This window comes from Cyanistes caeruleus, chromosome 1, assembly GCF_971803275.1.
Source record: "Cyanistes caeruleus chromosome 1, bCyaCae1.hap1.1, whole genome shotgun sequence".
Lineage (NCBI taxonomy): Eukaryota > Metazoa > Chordata > Aves > Passeriformes > Paridae > Cyanistes > Cyanistes caeruleus.
The window spans coordinates 63,172,523-63,192,673 of record NC_141701.1 but is presented as its reverse complement, the minus strand read 5'-3'; the positions used below and the strand labels follow the sequence as shown (position 1 = coordinate 63,192,673).

Genomic DNA, 20,151 nt, shown 5'->3' with positions numbered 1-20,151 from the left:
AAGCAATAGAAATGATAACTGTTAAAATTAGATTAACCTTTTATTTTTTCAGTACCTGTATTACTGCTGTATTACTTATAAGATGTATTCAACACTTTTTTATCTCTTTACCAGAGATTTTCAACCCTAAATTTGCAAAGCACCATCAATATAAAATTAAGATTGTTTTTTTGTTCCAGGTATTTAAAAATGAGCTCTTCTTCTTCTTTTGTCTTAGGATTATCTTTGTATTTTAAGATGTTATTCACTATTGTCTGCTCATTTTTAGAGCAGACAATATTTTATATATACATATATATATATAATTATATATATGTATATATTATATATAATTATATATGTGTTTCATGTAATAAAATATATAGTGGGTTATAGCAAGTGTTTCTCCTTAAGCTATTTGGAGTCTGATTCCAGACAGTAATATACTCTTAGGGATGAAAAAAGCGTAAGAAATAAAACAGAAGAAATAATATATTTCTCACTCTTGATTTTTTTGGATTCTTTTTTGGGGGATATTGCTTTTGCTTGGTTGCTTTTCTTTGGTTGGTTTTTGTTTGTTTAGTTTGGGGTTTTTTTCCTCTGTATATGTACTTTTTGAAGCTATTAATGCTTTTTGGATGCATTCCTGGCATCCCATAACAATGAGCTGCTTGAGAGGAGAATAACTGGCATGATCCTTGTCAGCAACTATTTATTATCAGCCTCAATATGCAAAAGAATGGAGCAGGAAGATCCTACAGGCTGAGTCAGCACATGGAAATCAAAGAATGAGAAAGGACTAGCTGGAAACAGGTTATGACTCTCCTAGTAGCACTTTCACTGAGTGGTAGATGGGACCCAATCTGCTTCCCCAGCTGCAGTCTGGAGGGTTTTCCTGACAGCCCAGCAGAGTTTTTCTCTACTCAGTCAGGTACATTTTCTAGGGAGACCCATCACAATTGATTCTCTCTAGCATTTGGGGGGAATCATTCAATCCTTGCTTGAGCTGGATAAGCTGCACTATTCTTTGTCTCTGCTTCCTTCTGATGATTCTGTTTTCCAGTCCCATACATCTCCTTCAGCCCTACTGTTCCCCTCCATAACAGCCCAACAGTAAATACGCTTTGCTTCATGCATGTCTGGCTCCCTGCTTGCCAGCAGCCAAGGCAATCCTCTCTCCCCAGTAAGAGAGACTAGAAAACAGTATGGCTCATGGACATCCTGCCTACTCTTGAAGCTAATGATACCAGAACATTAAAGGAAGGAATGAAAGGAAGCCCTGATCTTACTGACAGGAACACAAATATAACATAGGAAAGGGAGTTTCTGCCTGTCTGTCTGATTGCTTTACAAATACTGATTGCTTTACACATTCCTTCACAGTAAGATGGGAAGCTGAATGAGGGAATGAGATCAGTTCGATGAGTAATAGTAGACATCATTATGCCAGAAATTTATCTGCAAATTTTTTCCATTGATGCAAGGTGAAATTTCACCATTGTAGACCATGTCCAAACTGATGAAATAGCTTAGTCTGGGGCTGCTAACAAAAGTAAAAGTGTAGGGAAAAAGGAATGATCATGATATGAGGCAGCTTCTAAAATCTGACAGACTGACTATGCTGTGATGTTTCATACCCATGTAAGACTGAAGAAATAGATAAGAAGGAATATCTTTCAATGCAGAACCCCCAGAACATCTGAGAAAAATTATCCCACAGCTAGTGAAAAATGCCAGAATTGATTTTGCACACTCATCATAGTTAAACACATCTCAAATCTTGAGCAAAAATGAGTTCAAGGAAGCAAATTCATAGATGATAGATTGTCTGTGGCAATTGAGAGTCTGAGAGACCTCTGATTCAGGTCTTTGCCCATCTGATTACAGGGTCATATAGAGAAGGATCTCTCTCAAAATGTCCAGTTCCTTTCCACCACTCCCCCATTTGCAGAAAGAACTCTGTACCCATGGTACTGCCAGTCTCATGTTCTTACATTCTTAAAAGACCATTTACCTATTGCCAGAAAAAAGCCTTCCCACCTGAGTGAAGGAAGCCTGTGTTCTGACATCCAGAAGTATCTTTTAGTCTCATTTGATTATTTAAATCTAAGACAAATCAGGAGAATTTCCAGCCTGGATTCAAACACCAAGGACTTGTTACAAATCAGGAGGTTATTGTCATTGTTGTGCCAATAACAAATATCCAGAAAACTTCTGAGCTCTAAAAGCTTAAGACAAATTTGATCATTTCAGTTAACAGTTGAAGAATTATGTCCATAGAGATTCAGAGAAATAACAAGAGTCAGAAAGAAAAAAGTCTTTAGTTCTTATTATCATTTTAAAAAGGAGGTTTACATCCACAATCAGACCTTTCATGTGAACACCTGAGCAATCTATGTTGTCTCTGCCTTGGAGCAGAAGGTTGGACTTGATAACCTCCAAAGGTTTCTTCCAACTTAATTCCTCAATTCTGTGATTCTGTTTTCTCAAAGTTCTCACAAACCTGTACCAACCTGGTCCTTTCACAAGCAGTGGATTCTGCAAAGCATTGTTTCTTCATCAATCATTCATTTCAGTCTTTTTCGTTTGTCAGACAGCTTCATCCCTAGAGCTGCACAGACATTCTAAAGCAAATATTCACAACTGCCATGTTGTCCATATTTCTCCACCTGTAAGAAGGCAATTAATTCAATTATCAACAGGCAACTAAGCAAAATCCATGACCAAAAGTAGAAATAACAACCACAAGCCATGAGATTCAAACTGAGAAAAAATTTCCTATTGATGTTTTTCAGAGAAGAGATTAGAGAGACCTGCACTTTTGGACATCTCTGTGTTACTTGGAGAATTATCCCATTTGTGGTTAATCTGAAGGAAGGTGGTAATAAAATGAGGATCATATATGACCACCACATCATTCCAGAGAGAAAACATGAACCTCACTTTGTTTCCTGCAATATTCTATTTGCCATGACAACTGGAGGGTTGCTCCACCTGTGTGTGAGAACAGGAAATCAAGGGAAGAAAACAGAAGGTAAGAAAATTGGAAGCAGTAAAAATGCACTTTCAAGGTGCAGAAGTCTCTATCTTAAAAAATTCAGTGAAGACTTATAGTTGCAACTTATTGAAGAAGAGTAATAAAATGTAGTTCTGTAACCACAAGAATGTCGTGATCATGGTGCCTCTGTGAAGCTATTCTCTCTCAACACTCTTTTGTTCAACAAGCAGAGGTTCTGACAGGGATAGTCACACACACACATCCTCTTGTGCTGGCAGATGGCTTTATTTTATGAACTTTCTACCCACAAAACATCTCACAAATTACTTGTTTGTCTTGTATCTGAGTCAGTGAGATGACCAAATGGTAAGAGAGGGCTTTGCCTGCTATGCTTGAGTTCTCAGGAGAGGGAAGTGATTAGCTAAGTCCTGTAACAACCATTTGAGTGCAGCCTCTAATCCCTGCCAAGACCAATAGTTCATGTTGCCTCATAAAAGGACATTCCCTAGTGACCCAAAGACCTGCAATGATGAAGAATTTATCTGGCTTCCATGTCAGGCCCTTGATTTTTGCTATGCCTTTCACCACCAGATTAAAGAGCTCATTTGTACCCTCTCCTTGTTTCTCTTCATGAGTGATACAGTGTAATCAAGCCACCTCTCAACCTTCTCTTTAATTAGCAATAAAATTATTTTTGCAAGTCTTTTTTGAACCATCTCTATTTTCAACACTCTTCTAAAAATTGCCACTTTTGTGTAGTATGCAGGATTTTAATAGGACGTTTAACCAGTGTCAGATGCAAGCAATTTCTTGTGCCACTTGCTCTTCACCCATTCACATGGACTACAACCCTTTTTTACCCAGCAATACACTGGAGTCCACATTGAGTGACATCTATACTACAAGTCCTTGCTGTAGGTCAGGATTGTAGCTTTCCAGGGTGTTGTACCTATTTTTCTATGGAAGATCAATAGAAGCACAGCAGTGAATGGAGATGCATTGGAACCCCTTCTGATAAGGGTAACTCTGCTTTTTCTTTCCCAATCATCTCCAATATTTTGTTTGCTAAATTAATAAAAAATAACAATAATAAAAAAAAAGTTGCATTTATCTTATAAAAAGTGTTAAAAAGCTGATAATTTAGTCCTAGGAATTCAAGGCTTTGAGCTGCCCTCACCACAGTCAAAAAAGGGGTACATTTGAAGGGTACATTTCACATGCCACAAGGGTGTAGGAACTTCAGAGATCCAAAAGAAGGCTCCTTCTTCTCCTTGCTAAATTGTCCACATCAAGGAAGGCTAGATTTCAAAGAACCCTAAGTGAATGCCTCACCTGCTTCTGTTCAGTGCAGAGGATCTAAAGCAGCCTTCACAGCCCAGCCCTCCGTGCTGGCAGCAGCAGAGCTCACAACAGCTGTGAAATGAGAGCATTTACTCACCTTGTGGTATGGTGCTCCTTGGTGACCTTGAAGCCGTGAGTCAGGGTGAGCATTTGCACTGGGGTGTGTTTTGCAAAATGCTATCTGCTTAGAGGAAATCTGCTGTACTGTGGATTGGTTCACTTTTAAGGAACTTGTTTTTTTTAATGTGAAACATGAAACGAAGGGTTGGATTTAGGCATAAAGAGGGAGCTAAAGAATAAACTGCTACTTATGTTATATTTTACTTCCTAAACAAATATAGTAGATTTGTTATTGACTTTGAAGGATTCTTGGCTATTTTTATCAATTAGTTGCTCTCACCTCACATATGTTAATTACCTGTAAGTGCACTGTCTTGCTCATTAGAAACTTCACATGTGCAATCCATGGCCAACAAATAATGGCAACAACAGTGCTGCTCAGCTATTCTCTAACTGGAGCAGGGAACTGAAAGACTATAAACATGGGAGACCTCCTGTGGCTCTGCTAAGGATTTTGATTATACTTTGGAGTCAGTTATTAGAGCAGGCTTTCCATTTCCTTGGATTGATCATACCACACTTGATTACTGAAAAGAATCATGTGGATGCAAAAGGAGTTGCCCCAGTTCTGGCCCTTTTTACTGGTTGCACAAGCAAAACAAACAGTTGCAGAGAAGCTGCTTCAGTTTTAACTGTAAACATAAACACTTAAACCAGAACACTGTTATTAAAGTTTGTGTCAAGTAGACGACCCACTACTGCTTACTACTTGTTTCAATGAAATGGAAAAAACAAGAAAAATAAGGAAAAAATAAAAGGAGAGAAAAAAAAAGTAGAAAGATAGAGTGGGTCAGATCGGATTTTTTACTTTGTCTTTTTTTCCTACTTGCATAATCCTGTTGCTATATGTAACAGCATGCAATGGATCAGGATGCGATTAACAAGACTCATAGTGTGTTCACATCAGGAAATATTTGTTAGCTTTCTAAAAGGAACTGTATATTTCTATTTTTATTAACTTTGTGATTAAATAGTATTAGGCATAGGAGATTGACTATTATTACAGTTTCCAAATTCCAAACCCCACTCTCTTTCTAATTTTTTTCCCTGATAATGAGTAGCATTTTTATGCTTAATATTTTATATTTGCACAGTTTAGCAAGCTCTCACAACCATCTCTTTGTGCTAGCAACTTTATTAAAAAGATACAGGATCTGAAGAACAATGCTTAAAGAAAGTAGTTTTAATCTTGAATGTCTGCAACTATATGTTTCAATCACTCCTTGGTTCTTAACTGTGTGATCTGCCTTTTCTCAAAGGTTCTGACTTGTCTGTATTGATAAGGAAGTCAGTGGGAACTGAGAATACCCAGAACTTTGGAAATTACGGTGTTCATACAGGTAGGTAAGTGATAGATTTGGATATGTGACTTTCAATTCTTGTTTTTACTTTTTTTTTTTTTTTCTTCCCAAATGTCTTGCTTCAGGGAGAGATAAATCAGTGAATTTCACTGCTCATTCCCTTTGCTCTGAGAATCAGCTTCACAAATAAAAGACTGTTTATCTTGACACTCATGTCCAAGTGCCATGGCATTTTTTTCTTTTTTCTTGCTTTCTTTAAAATTTATTTGAATTGTTGTCATGGATTTGGGAGAGGGGGGGGCAATGGACAGTGCTTTTCTGCAGCTGAAAAATTTCTTGTCCAACAAATGAGTAGACGTAAATGACAAGCAATAGGTTTGATATTGCTTTAATTAGTGAAAAATTATGGCATCAAATCAAAAGTTACCAGAATCGATCTAAATTATTATTTAACCCTCAATCAAATTAGGTTCAACAAAGTATAATTAATTTTATAATTACGTTATTGTGGCTGTGTCTTCAACCTGATTGGGAAAAAAAAAAATGCCCATCAAAGTGCAAGTAAAGGTTTTCGAACTCTGCAACTCCAGGCAGTCATGGACACCTTTTTCCCAGGGAAGTGGCTGGAGGCTGGGGCAGGGTCTGCTTCACTGCTCCCTCTGCTGCCCTGCATCTGGCTGAAGCAGTGGGATGAGCTCTGCCCTGATGGATGTGGGAAAGCATTGCTGCAGTAATGGATGAGTGACATAAAATGTTCAGAGATTTCTTCTTTAAGAACAACAGGAAAGCAGGGGTAGGAAATATTGCTTCTTTTTGGAATGGTTGGTCCTTCCACAAGCTGAGAACAGAACAGTCAAATGGTCAACCTTTTCTACTCTTCCAGCACAGGGAGACCTCTAAGCAGCTCTCTGGGCTGTCCATGCAGAATTGCAGAGGGTGGTTCTCTAAGGAAGTTAACAGAGCTTTATATGGAAGGTATATTCCTAATATGTCTGAATAATCATTTAATAAATGTATCATGTTGCTCAATAGTTTGTACCTACATGTGAAAAGCATAAGATATTTCAAAAATTAAGTTGCTTTATTGGCTTATGGAGACTGGATAAGTATTTGAATCTTGGCTCACTAATTCTCGGAAGAACAGAATTTTGTACCCTGTGTGTCATAATAAAAAATCTCTTTATTTTTTAAGAGTTTTTGATCTCAATTCGCCTCTGCCTTTGGATAAAATTGAGGAATCTCTAAAGATATTTAAAAACAAAGAAATACTTTGCAAGTAATCTTTGGTTTAAATATCTAAACTTTATAATACGTTTACTCATGAGCAAGAGGAAAGGTTCAGGATGATGGCTAAAATGTGTGTGTACATATATACACACACTCTATTTTAGCCAATTGCATGGAAGTATATACACAGGTATATATACATGTGTGTATATACATATCATAGATATAGGTACACATTTCATATTAATATTTTTAAAGACTCATATACTTTAGATTTATTTTCTTCACTGCTATTTGCTGTGCCAGTGAACCTGCCCAACTGCTATACGCTCTGCAGTGGGTAACACAGAACACAACTCTGCTCTTACACATCAACGCTGTTCTTTTTCTTTTTCTTTTTCATTCCTCTTTTTTAATTCCACAAAGAATGCTGCCTTCAGTCAAAACCTTTAATCCTTGTGTCCTATAGCGTTTATGGCAAGAAGTGAGGTCTATTTAGAGAGGCATTTCAATTCTCCCTCAGGCCAAAAGAAAAACATGTTATTTCTAATGCCAGCACTGTGGCCTCATATGCTAGGAAACTAGTGACATTTTGACATAGTCAGGGACAGTTCTGAATTACGTGGTGCTGCTGTTCATAACATAAACTGGAGCTTAAGCACTTAGAGAGCCTTCTCTATATCTGTAACCTTGTTTCTTTGCCAGACAAGTGACTGTCTGCAGGGAATGCAGCAGCGCTGATGTAGTATTCGAGCTGGGCTGCACAATGTGTTTTCTGGGTTACCCCATTGCTATGCACCAGCACTGGCCAGCTTCATCATCTGAGCGATTCAAATGCAGCTGCCGTGCTGGGAATACATCACGTACTGGCTCAGGGACTCAACCACCAGCTGTAGGGCATTCCAGCCAAAAGTGGTCAGTAAGTGCTGCGCTGTCATGGTCACCTTGCTAGCCAAAAAAATGCCAGGCCTGGCCTGGGAAAAAAGACTGTGTGAAGAGACACTGCCATGTTCTGGCAGTGAGATTCTCATTTCTAGTCTCTTCCAGAGATTTTGTTTTATAGCAAATAAGAAGATTTTGTTGTGCAAGCTCGAGGGATCAAAATGTTGTTGAAGAACTTGCAGGTTCATCACTTTTCTGTAAATAACATAAAAAAGCATCTTAGTGTCCGTCTTAGTACAGACACAGCAGTGTATTCACAGATTGCACTTTCCTCTTCCACTGGCAGTATCTACTGCTACCAATGTGCTGCTTCCTCTTTACACATGCCTCAGCTGTAGAGTGTTCCTTTAATTTTTCACTTTATATTCTGACCTTGAGGAAATTTGGTGAATGAAAAAATACCTTCCTTTCTTTTCACAGCTTTTATTGTTTGAAAATCTGCGTACAACACTAGATCCCTGAACCTGTTAGGACAATTAATTTAAAAAACATAAATACCTCTCAGTAAGTTTTGAGTACATTGAATTTATACAAATATTGCATCTGGAAGCTTGAAGTACTCATTGCATCTCCTGGAGTACTTCATTGGGCTTTCATTTCCTAGGCAACCCAAAGTCTCTGCATCATCTTCATTGTATTCTAAAGCAAGAATGGACTACAGGGTCTGTTGGGCTGCAACGTCTTGAAATTTCCAAAACTTATCTTAATATTTTTATTTTAGTGAAAAAATATGAAATAGCAGCAAATCACATACATTTCATCCTAAGCCCACAGCAGACTTCACAGTTCATTGGACACCTTTAAAGACCAGGAGATAATTGTGAAAGCAGTCACCAGGCAGATATACTGCTTTGATATTGTAAATGAAATCTCATCTTTGAACAGGATAAATTTCTTCAGAATATGTTATGGAAGACCAGTTCCTCTAGTAACATGTTGCTGTAGCCAAGGCAGCCAAGACCAGTTCCTCACTGCAACCATGCTACAAAGAATTGCAGACAGAGAGAATTGAGGTAAGGAAGTAAGTTTTTCTCTATGGACTCGGATTACTTGTACGACCTGATAAATCTGGGGAGTAAGCTCCACTTTGTGGCAGGAATTAAAATTAGAGTTAGTTTTGTTTGGGGGGGTTGTTTGTTTGTTTCTTTTCCCACTTTGCTCTGATTTTGATGAAAAGTAATAAAACTGCATAGTAATGGAGGATGATTCTATATTCTGCAGGAAATGGGTGTACACACAAAAAAAAAATAACAAGGCAGGCAAAGCTAAAATGACCATCCTATTACATAGGATTAAATGGTGTACTTCTGTAGGTGTATATGATTTATACAGGTATTTATGGGTCTTTTTTCTTCTCCTAGATATACTAATTTTAATAATATTTTCAGATATTTTAAAAGTAATTCTGAAATATAACTATTTCATATGCTGTTTTGATGAGATTAGATTAAATTACAATATTTCAAATGTATCAAAGTATCTCCAAATATTTGCTGTTGTTTTAGTCAAGATATATCACTGACTGAAAGAAATTCCTTGATATTACTTCCCCCTTCTTGACTTTGTGTCTCAGTAGAAAATGTTGTTTGATATGCGATGAAACTTTAGCTCTTTTTGCATGCAGAGTCTTATTATCAAAAAACCTGGACATAATCATTTGATAGTTTTTTTTCCCCTACATGCATAGAAGAAAGACCATACACCAAGTTTTCCTCCCATCTACCCAAAAACGAATGTTTTTAAATTTCATGGGGCTCAATCACTTTAATTTTTAATATAGCAGTACCATAATTCAGCTCTGTATTCTATAAAAATGCCCGTATTAAGTACTGTAATATTTGTCTTTTTGGGGTAATTTTAAATATGTTCTTCAAACTTCACTTTCTGGGGTTGTCAGCTTTAGCATACACAACGCTTTATAATAAGGGAAAATAAAACCCATTTTATGCTTAAACAAAATTTTGAAAACTTTTAGAGATCTATAAAGATGTGGAGTGGCAAAAGCAGAGAATTTCACTGAGGTGGTTTCCAGTGACTGAATTATTTTTTCCTTTAAAAAGTGCATCTGTATTCTGAAAGAGGCACATGAACTGGCTGGTAAATGTCATAATTGTAAAATCTCTTCATACAACAACCAATTACATGTTCTTTAATTACTCGTTTGTGCTCCAGAAAGGGTGGATTTATGCTTCCTTAAAACTATAATTATCTTGTCTTCATTCCTGACAGTAAGTATATTGTGTAATATGAGCTCACACTGTGGGAATATGAACATGCAACTTTCTGGCTTATGACTTATATAGTAAATGAAGTTAAAATAACAAGAACTTTAATCACATGCATTACTATCTAGGTCACATAGACTAGAAAATGGTGTATTGCAAAAGACACATAGATGACCCTATGGTTCAGAAAGAGTTGGATAGACTTGACTACTTTATGCCTGTGTGCTAAACCACAGTCAGAGGTTTACTTTTTTTATTCTAGGGCATAATTATGAGGTTTATCCAGTGGTGGTACAAAACAAATCATAAAGGGTTTCTTGATTTCATATGGGAGAAATAAAAAAGTGACCATTCTCATAAATTTACAGTTAAAGTAAATGACTCCTCACACAACTTATTATCAAGATGAATTCCTCACTTTTGTGGTTATTTACTCATCTGAATCAGTTTTTATCGGTATATGCTGTCATTAGTAAAAATAGTGTTTCCAGAGGTTCTTGCAGGGGAAATCACAAGCAGCTACCATGAAGTATTTTATTCTAAAAAGGGATGAAGTGCATATTTGAGATTAGTATGAAAATTCTAGTTTTAATAAAGGTAACATTAGTATTTAGAAAACTGAGTTATAAAGAGGGGGAAATGAGGGTAGGTTGTTTCTTTTGTCTTTTTATTTACTGTAAAACCTTATTTCAGGATAATGATGACATTCTTGACAGTACTTGAGTGTGTTTATATCTTAAATCCTGATCTTTTTCTTACTTTTGTAGCCAGCCAAGGAATTGAAGCATAAATTTATTATTAAAGAACATAAAATTCAGAATTATTACCATTTCAGAGGACTCAAAACAAACCCAGCCTCCCTCTTCCTTAAATTCTTACTTTAAAAAAAATAATTTAAATAAAAATCAGAAGAAATGATGCTTTAAAATGCAAAGAGAGGAACTCTTCACTGGTATTGTTTTTTTCATCACGTTTCACTTCTGAACAAAAGCCCTGGAGAAGGAGAGGGTAGGGAGTGCAGGGTTATGGATGTCTGTGGCCTGTGAACTACGGAAGAGGCTGGAGGGACTAGAAGAATCATTGGTGTCAAGACAGAAAGAAAACTTACAGTTAAAGACTGAGAAATATACAATGAAGCTTTGTTGCTTTCAAGTCAATGAAGCAATCTAAGAGCTTTCAACAGTTACGTATCTTGCATAAAAAAAACAGCTCAGCACATCCGGCCTTCCCATCGTCCTAAACCTCAGCCTCTCTGGCAGGGAAAGCTGCCTCGACTGCGGGATCTCTTCCGCTGGAAGAGGCTGCACAACGCTTGCACAACTGTGAAACAGGGAACCAGTGAAGGTGTTGCTTATGGCTGGAGACAAGTTACTAAATAATAACATTTTCTTTTGTATCTATTGGGTTTTGCAGTGAGAATGACACAGCTTAGGTGTCATCAAAGTCGGGCAGCTTAGCAAACCAGCTTGGTAGTTGAGCAAAGAGGCAGCTGAAGGAGATGAGTGCATGCAAACAGCTGAGTGATCAGGACTATAATGAGAGAAACTCAATGCAGCCTCTTCCAGACTTCAGTGAGGACGCTGTAGAATAGCATTTGCAGCACTGAGCCATGCAGGGAGAGGCAGGTTATCTGATAGAGAGCAATTGTTCAGGTAATTGTGGTAGTATTTGGCTAAATCTCATGAATGTTCTGTTAAATATAGGTTTGCTTTGGTGGATGAGCTGCAGGTCATTTTCAAAGCTCTTATGAATGTCTGTGTTCCTTGTTCTCTTGGTAGATTAATTAATTACTGTGACTCTGATGATTATGGTTTTCTCTGTGTCCAGTACCATGTTCCAGCCAAGGGTTATCCCATGCTCTCATAATTCCTGTGCAAGCCTAGGAGGAAAGTGGCTAAGAAATAGAGAGCAGGATTTTAGGTTCTCATCTAGGGAAGAAATTAGCAAATTTCTACTGGAGCCACTCTTGGTATGATTGCAACAGTTTAGATAATGGTCAAGATGGTTTGTGAATGATAAAATAGTCAAGAGGAATATGCATTCTGATGGTAATAACACAGAAACTTATTTCAATGCTAATAAAGGGGTCTGACCACCATCAGTCTGGTATATCACTCCTTAAACTGGGAGACTTGCCATTAGCTTGCCTGCCAGGAATTACTATACCACATAGCAGAAGAATATGAAGAAGAATTCAGAGATATTTTTTTATAAATTCTCATGGAAGCTTATTAATGATACATTTTCATTCAAAGTTGTAATGACTTCTAGTGAAAAAAATAGAGAAAAATGTATTTTTAAATACTAGGAAATGTAGCATGTAGACTATTTAGTGGTGTAAATCATGCCATTAAAGTGTGTGTGAGCTTCACTTTCACCAAGTAGCCATAACTTTTCCACTCAGTTGACTGAAGTGAAATTTACAAAAAAGGCTCAAAATTGGTCATATACAAACCACTTCCTCTACAGACCGTTGGTGTTCATGGTGTTTGGGCATCTGAAAAGCAAAAATCTTTGGAAAAGGTACGTACCAGGTACAGCAGCACTCAAATTCAAAACATGAGTGCAAAGGCAGAATCAATTCAGCTATTTAAGTAAGAACATGACATACAGTTAAGATGACTTCAGAGAAAAAATGTAAATAGGATTAAGAGATGAAAAGCAGTAAGGAATGGAAAATTGGAGACCTGTGCTGGATACAGTAGCACTCAATAAGGAAAGAAGTTTCCATGTGAACAGTAAGAAATGGTTAATCTGCTGCAAAGTTATGACACTTCCAAAACTCTATACTTTGCACTCCTATCTCATCATGTAATATATCCTCTGAGATGTATCATACCAACACAAGTATTTCAGTGTGCCAAAAATGAGCTTGGTGTGGACTAATTCCCTCACCTACATCCCCGTGAAGCTTTAGAAAGAAGCACTTATGGAACTGGTATGTGAACTGCCCTGATGAAGTATTTAAGATAATTTTACAAAGCAGTTGGAAGCATGCTCTGTCCTGAGGGCATCAGATCTTATGTGGCAGTGCTCACATAATTATACTAAGATGGATTGCCATATCACTCCCTGGGCCTCTGCCTGGAATAAATCCCACATCCAGCTAGAGAAAGAAAAATGTGACTTGCAGGACTGGCAGGAATCTTATTACATCCCAGAACTCTAAAGAGGGACCCAAACCTTTTCAATCTCTGGTTTCTTTTAAGTGTCACTTAATTTTAGCTCATCAGAAAATTCTAGTGATAACTACAATAAAAGAAAAGTGGTTGAGATATTACTTTTGAGTTGAGCTGTCCCCCGAAACTACCTGTCCCACATCTCTGGTATTCCTTAAACTAATGACATCACATCTATAATTCTGTGACTTTTTCTCAATGTGAGGTTTTTCTGAGGCTGAGGTTGCTGTATTCACACCCTACTCCACAAATATATTTTGACAAATTATCACCAGAGCATTGGTGACAATGGCAAAAATGCACTGCATAGTTACTGAACAAGTATGGATTCAATGCCATATAAAGGTATGAGATCCTTGCAAAAAAAAGTATCTTTCACATGCTGAAGAAACAGAAAGCCTTTGCACTTTACAGATGAAAAGCTGTATTATTTTAAACTGTAATTCTGTACAGCCACAGAATTCAAATTAAAAATCACCATCTCTCAAAACATATAGAGCTGGAATGTACAGGACAGCACTCAGGTTGCAACTTGAGTTTTACTCTTCAGCACACAGGAACTGTCAGAATCTGAGTCCTGGCTGATGTTCCAAGAAAAGAGGCCAAAGACTAAATAGGACTGAGAACAGATTCTTTCTTCCCTGTAAATAGACAGGGTGCAGGCTGCTGAAGCAGTTTAAGATTGCTGATGATAATCAGCATTGTCATGCTCAAAGAATGAAAGAGTCACTTAATTTTCCAGGTATGCCAAGCACCTTTGACAGTTCCACTGGAGCTGGATGTGTTGTGAAGAGCAACTGCACCAAATGCAGGCACATTACTGGATGTATCTATTCATTCAGCTAGGAAGAAAAGTCTGAGAAAGAAGACCAAGACACTAATAAATCTGTATTTCCTTCCGTACTTTTAATTGTGAAAATCAGATTTTACATAAGTTTACCGAACTTCCTTTCTAAAACTCTTTGCCTCCTGTTACTACAGAAGTTATTTAGATAATCTCTAGTGGATTTGCCTTCAGTTCTACTTTTCTAAAAGTAGCAAAATAGACTATTTGTGTTGCGCAGAATTTTTCCTGTTCCTTTATTATAATTCTAGAAGTGGCTAAACTCTTCTTCTAAAAGGCTAGAGCCTAAAGGTCTTCTTGAAAACAGTAACACTACCTATGAAACATGTTTAAGATTAAAAGATCATATTAAATCTACTTCTACAGTGAAATAATACTGTAAAGATGACAGAAAGAAGAATGTTGTTTTCTAAAAATAGAAGCCTTACAAAAATATTATCTCTGTCCTCACCTCACTTTTTCTCCTCAACACAAAAGACATCCCACTTTTAACCAGTATTCTAACCCCATCTTTCAAACATAACTTTTACACTTAAACAGCCATCAAAATTGACTGGGAAAAGACATATTTCTCAGTTGCAGTACCTCAATTTGTTCCTATTTTGATGCTGATGAAAGCACTATCAGTCTTGTCTGTACATGTTTGTTCACCCCAGTAACCCTCTCCTCAGGAGGGTGGATCTGGCTCTGTGGTGCAGGTCCTATGGTGTGGTGCTGTTGGATGGGCAGATTTGGAGAGCCTGGCAAAGTCCTCGCTCCACTGGGCAGAGCTCTTACATTTTTGCTGAGCTGTGCAGCTCCAGGGAAGAATATTCATTTGTGTCCTTTTCAGGCAGTGTTAATTGGTCCGAGAGGAGTGCAGCACTGACCTGTCTCTACTGCCTGCAGATCTTCAGGACGGTCAGAGCATTGCAGGGCACTGAATCACGCTGCACAGCTTTCCTGCTTCAGCAAGGGCTTCTTTCAAATAGTGGCACACGACCTGAGGACTTGTGCTGGACTTGGAAAGGATCATGTCAATGTAAAATCAAATCAGCTGATGACCCACTGTCAGGGCACCTCCCTCTCACAGGCTGTGGATACTACCATTGACAAAACCCAGGCTGATGTATTGCTCTTGCAAGTTGCCCATGATGAAAAAATTACTTGTACAATTCTGTGTGCATTGGATAGCAGTAGTAGCCACAGACCAAACATTGTGGTTCAATTACAATTTAACTTGTTCTAACACTTAGCAGTTGAGAAAGGGTCAAGATGTCTCAAAAGATCTGAATCAATACATTCCTTTTTTTGGCTGATCAAATGTAGTTCCAAATGCAACTCGACAGATTCTGGCCCATGAGTACATGAAAACCAAAGGCTCACGGGCAGTGAATAATTTCACTTTCCTAATTTTTTTTTCTTGACAGTTTCCTCAGATATCTTTCATCCACCTTCTCACTTCACCACTGGGTTTCATGTTTCTCAAAAAAAAACCCCAAACAAATCCACACTTTTTTACACATATTCCAAACTACAGACTATTAGCCTCAGGGAGATCTTACGCCTTTCCTTCCTTGAACCAGTTTAAACATGGTGAAAGCATGCCTGTTGTGGCTTTTTTCTCTCATACTGATATGCTCTTGAACCTTTCTGGCTATTTTGTCATGGGAGATTGCAGTATTCACTTTGAAAAGCAAAGAATTCAGGAGACAAACACAGAGAAAATATCAACTACAGAGTCACAAAGTTCCAACAGTAATATGATGAAGCATATCAGAAAAATCTTTTTAGCAAATGAAAAATAATGAGCAAAACTAAGTAAAAACAATAAAAATAAGAACTTTCTTGGAAAGTGATTGTTAAGTGACTTTCTGTGTAAAAATTTTGTTTACGAATATTGAATATTTAATCAGGAAATATTATTCTGCTGAAATGAAAGAATTTATTATGAATTAGTACAATATGAATTTTTTATCATTTCAATGTATTGAGCAAACGGAACCAATTTTGTTTTCACATTAGCATTGTATCTGCCTGTGCTGGGATATCTGCATCTCAAAGAAGCTATGTCGACCAGTCAGGCTTCAGAAGCTCTTCTCCCTCAGAGGCAAAGCTTCTTGGTGGGTCCCTGTCTGGCATGTTGGAAATGACATTCTGTGTGGGAAGAGTCTGAAGTTCAGAGAGCAGTGGGAACCCAGCAGCTCTGAACCACAGCCCAGAGGGTGCCCTACAGGACCGTGAAGTGCAGGAGGGATGGAATGTTTTCTGTCCAACAAACTGAAATGAAAATATTTTGACTCTCTGGTGTTTCAATGCTTTCTGTTGATAAAAAAATAAAATAAATAGATATAATTCAAAAATTTTAAAATAAAATTAGGCATGGTTCCTCACTCTGTATTTCTTGGTGTTTTAAGGTGAAGGTTGAAATTCATTAGTAGAAATTCTGTTTTTCTGATTTGTTTGACTTCATTTGTGATCAAAAAAGAAAAAAAGCAACTTTATTTTTTCATGTCTATGTGAAAAATGGATGTCTTCCCTCATAATATTCCTTTGTTATGTAATTCTTGAAGTAAAAACTTCCTCTGGAAAACTTCATGACTGATTTAGATTAAATATCTTCCTCTACAGCTGACTAACAGAATCCACTAGACATTGAACATGTTTCTTAAGGACGTGAACTTCAACTGAAGTTACATACCTAAATCTGAGGTAGGACTCAGTTCAGTTCACAACATATGTGGAATATTTTCATAAATGCACTAGGTAAATGATAAATGAAATCCAAAGATGCAATAACAACAGAAATTGGAAAAAAAAAAAAAAAAGTTGAATTTTTCTTCATGCAGCATATTATTTCTTGCCATCCAGACCCTTGAAAATTAGTTCTAAGAAGATATATAGTTGGAGAAAGTTATTTTCAAAAGCAACTGTTGTTTCTCTTTTATTTTCAAACAGTCTTATCCCTTTCTAATTCATGTTTTTCTTCTGTTCACAAAGTAGGACCAAGTAGTCATGAAATAATAAAAGCTTTCCATTTTACATCATTAATGTTGTTACCTAAGTTGTGAGCTGTGTTTTATTACAAATAACAGAGTGAGATGTTTAGCAGCAATTAATAGTTACACCCTTTCTTATTTACAAAAGAACTTGTTATACTTTTATTTCACATTAAAGTATTCTTTACAGCAGTGGTGTGACCTTTGCCAAGAAAAAAAAAAATGCTGAGTCCTATACAACTAGTAACTGATGAGAAAGTGGAATCTTTCTTTCTGCCAATTACAGACAGTAATTGCCATGTAATGAAGTTAATGTTTTGTAGAATTTACAACCTGATATTAATGGTGTTTCTTTGCCACCCTCTCTTATCCAACTTAATTTTTGCCCAGCTTTTTCACTACAAAAGAAACAGGACAATGTGTGAAGGCTCATTAATTCTATTTAGTTTTGATTTTTTTTCTTTCCTCCCTTTTTTTCTCCCCGCCTCCTGGAGGTGAAAAAAAAAGCCATGCCATCAGGCCTTTGCGTAAACTCTGGTTCATGTAAGGGTGAAAGTTACAGCCTCCACACAGCAGCTTGCACCATATAAATGCTCCCCTTTCAATTTCAGCTTGGGCCGTTTAATGGCCATGCCGTTTTATTGCCTTCTTGATCACCAATTACACCACCAAGAACAATGAGCCCAACACTTAAATGAGGAGGCCTCAAATTTGCCTTCATTTGCCAACGTGTTTCATAGCAACACTTTCTTTGAAAGCGCAGATCGCCTAATTACGAGGATGAAGATGGATCAGAGTTTGAAAAAGGCTCTCAGCACCAGAACAATATGCTAACCTAACTGTACTCCCTGTACTCCTACTGTATTATTGTGACCCCAAGCTGCCCTTCTAGCACTCTGCCTGACCTCCTGCCTCCGAGAGGAAGCTGCGCCTGCCCTCCCTATCTCCAGAGTGTCACTGCAGAATTTGGGAGGGTGCCGCTGAGACTGGTGACAATGGAATCTAGGAAAAATAAATCATAAGACAGAAACTAGACAAATTGAGGAACCACAGGATACCAAAAGCATTTCCACGTTATTTTGTTTTGCCGCTAATGGCTGAAACGAATAAATCAGGATGTGCTAGCTCCAGTGTGCTTCCCAGGGCAAATGCCAAATGCCTTACTTTCTTTGTTAGGAACTAATAGCAGGGCTGAGGTATTGTTGATGCTCAGTATTGTACCAGGAATTTGAAGGGACTGTTAACACACTAAAAGTAAACACAACGCAATATATGGTAAAGATAAAAAACTAAATGGAATAAAGTTATATACAAGTTCAAAGACTAGAGTTATGGAAATTACAGATGTTTTCCCTGTTTAAAAATATATCCTAATAAGAATTTCTTGTTCCATATATCTGCTTACATAAATCAGTCACCTAACTATTTTGCAGGTTGCTTGCTGCAAAGTCACACTAGAAAAAAAAAATATTACTACCCCAAAACTAAACAATCAGTGTGTTTACAACACACACTGTACCATCTCCCTCCAATTCTGGTTCTGCCTTGTTCTGAGGGATCTGCCACCAGAACTAATCCACTGAGGTAAAAGTTAGATTACAGAAATTCATCACCATGGAAATATTTATCAAATTACTTCTGGAAACATTAATAAGTATTAACACAGGTAGACTCAGGTTTTGTAAAGGTGTATAAAACTGCTTTTTTCTTTTTTTTGCTGTCTCTTTAGGTTTCCAAATTTTTCAACTGAACTTAGTTCATATCTAGCCATGTAACAATTTATGTATGTACTTCACTTTACATTCTGTGTGCAGTCCCAGGAAACATCCAGTAGCAGTTAAAGAGCATTTGAAGAACTGGGGCCTTTGTTAAAGAGTGAAAAAATGTGTGGGCTAATTGTTACAAGAGAATTACGCAGTAATAAACACAATTAAACTTTTGCTGCAGGGAAAGGATCAAGATTCATTTTCAATTTTAACTTTCATGCTTATCTGCCAAGACTTGAAATATGTTAACTTTACATCATATTAGTGTGAGACTTTGTATCCTGATTTTCCATATGAAATAAAGCAGAAAATTCAAAGCTTATGGTCTTGTGTAGCTGGCAACTACTCCATTTTCTCACTGCAATCTCACTGTGAGAAAGTGCAACAATCTCACAGGACAATCACATCTTCAACATTTCAACATTTCAGAAAAGGAAAAGCTATTCCAGCCATAAAATCCAGATAAATATAACACTTCTGTATTAGAAATACCTTAGTTACAATGCTTATTGATTGAAACATCAAAATTTCCAGTAAGAGAGGTTCTCAGTGGATTCAAGCTCTAAAAAATTAAAATTATATTATAGTTTGTCTTTCTTCTGTGTATAAAAGTACTATCCAAATTATGGAAAAGGCAAGGAAAACATTAAAAATTATATATCAGTTTGGAGGTTATGACAGCATATAAAATAATATTTTGAATTTTTTTTTACCTGCCCTCACACATAGATTTTCTAATACATTCTCAGAATTGACAAATAGCGTGCAGAAAAACTCAGACACAAAAGATAAAGAACATAAGAACAATTAAAAAAAATTAATATCAATTTGGCAAGCTGAAAGACATTTATTGCAATAAGTGCAAAGAAATGGATCTATAACACAAGTAATAATGCGGAAGGTAGGGGTGCAAGAGGAGAAAGGCATCTTTCAGAATTAAACTAAAACACAGACAATCGTAAAATGTTGTAAATTCACTGAATACAGACCATGAGAAGCTGACTATAAGGAAATCCCATGCTCCCAGCACAATGTAGACTTTCAGAAAATGCTCTCACCAAACAATCTGGCTCCCATCACACATACAGAAAGCAACTGAAGCAAGATATCTTAAATGCAAAATCAAATGAGAGCTAAATGAGATTTAAATGTCAAATAGCCTCTCTTAAACCACCATGAATATGTTCTGAGTGTATGGAAACATCTTGCTTTTATTTTTTTTGTGAATTCCAATAGCAGAGCAATTAGGGT

At 37.0% G+C, this 20,151-nt stretch overlaps 2 long non-coding RNA genes across 2 annotated transcripts; both read left to right on the top strand.

The window, feature by feature from the left end:
• Positions 1–4,362: 4,362 nt before the first annotated feature.
• Positions 4,363–12,234, top strand: LOC147655541 (uncharacterized). Its single transcript, XR_015279561.1, has 4 exons — positions 4,363–4,460; positions 5,698–5,778; positions 8,794–8,921; positions 10,901–12,234. It is a non-coding gene; the product is annotated as an uncharacterized LOC147655541 (long non-coding RNA).
• Positions 12,235–12,537: 303 nt separating this feature from the next.
• LOC147655540 (uncharacterized) lies at positions 12,538–16,012 on the top strand. The gene is made up of 2 exons (XR_015279571.1): positions 12,538–12,656; positions 14,055–16,012. It is a non-coding gene; the product is annotated as an uncharacterized LOC147655540 (long non-coding RNA).
• The last annotated feature ends 4,139 nt before the right edge of the window (positions 16,013–20,151 follow it).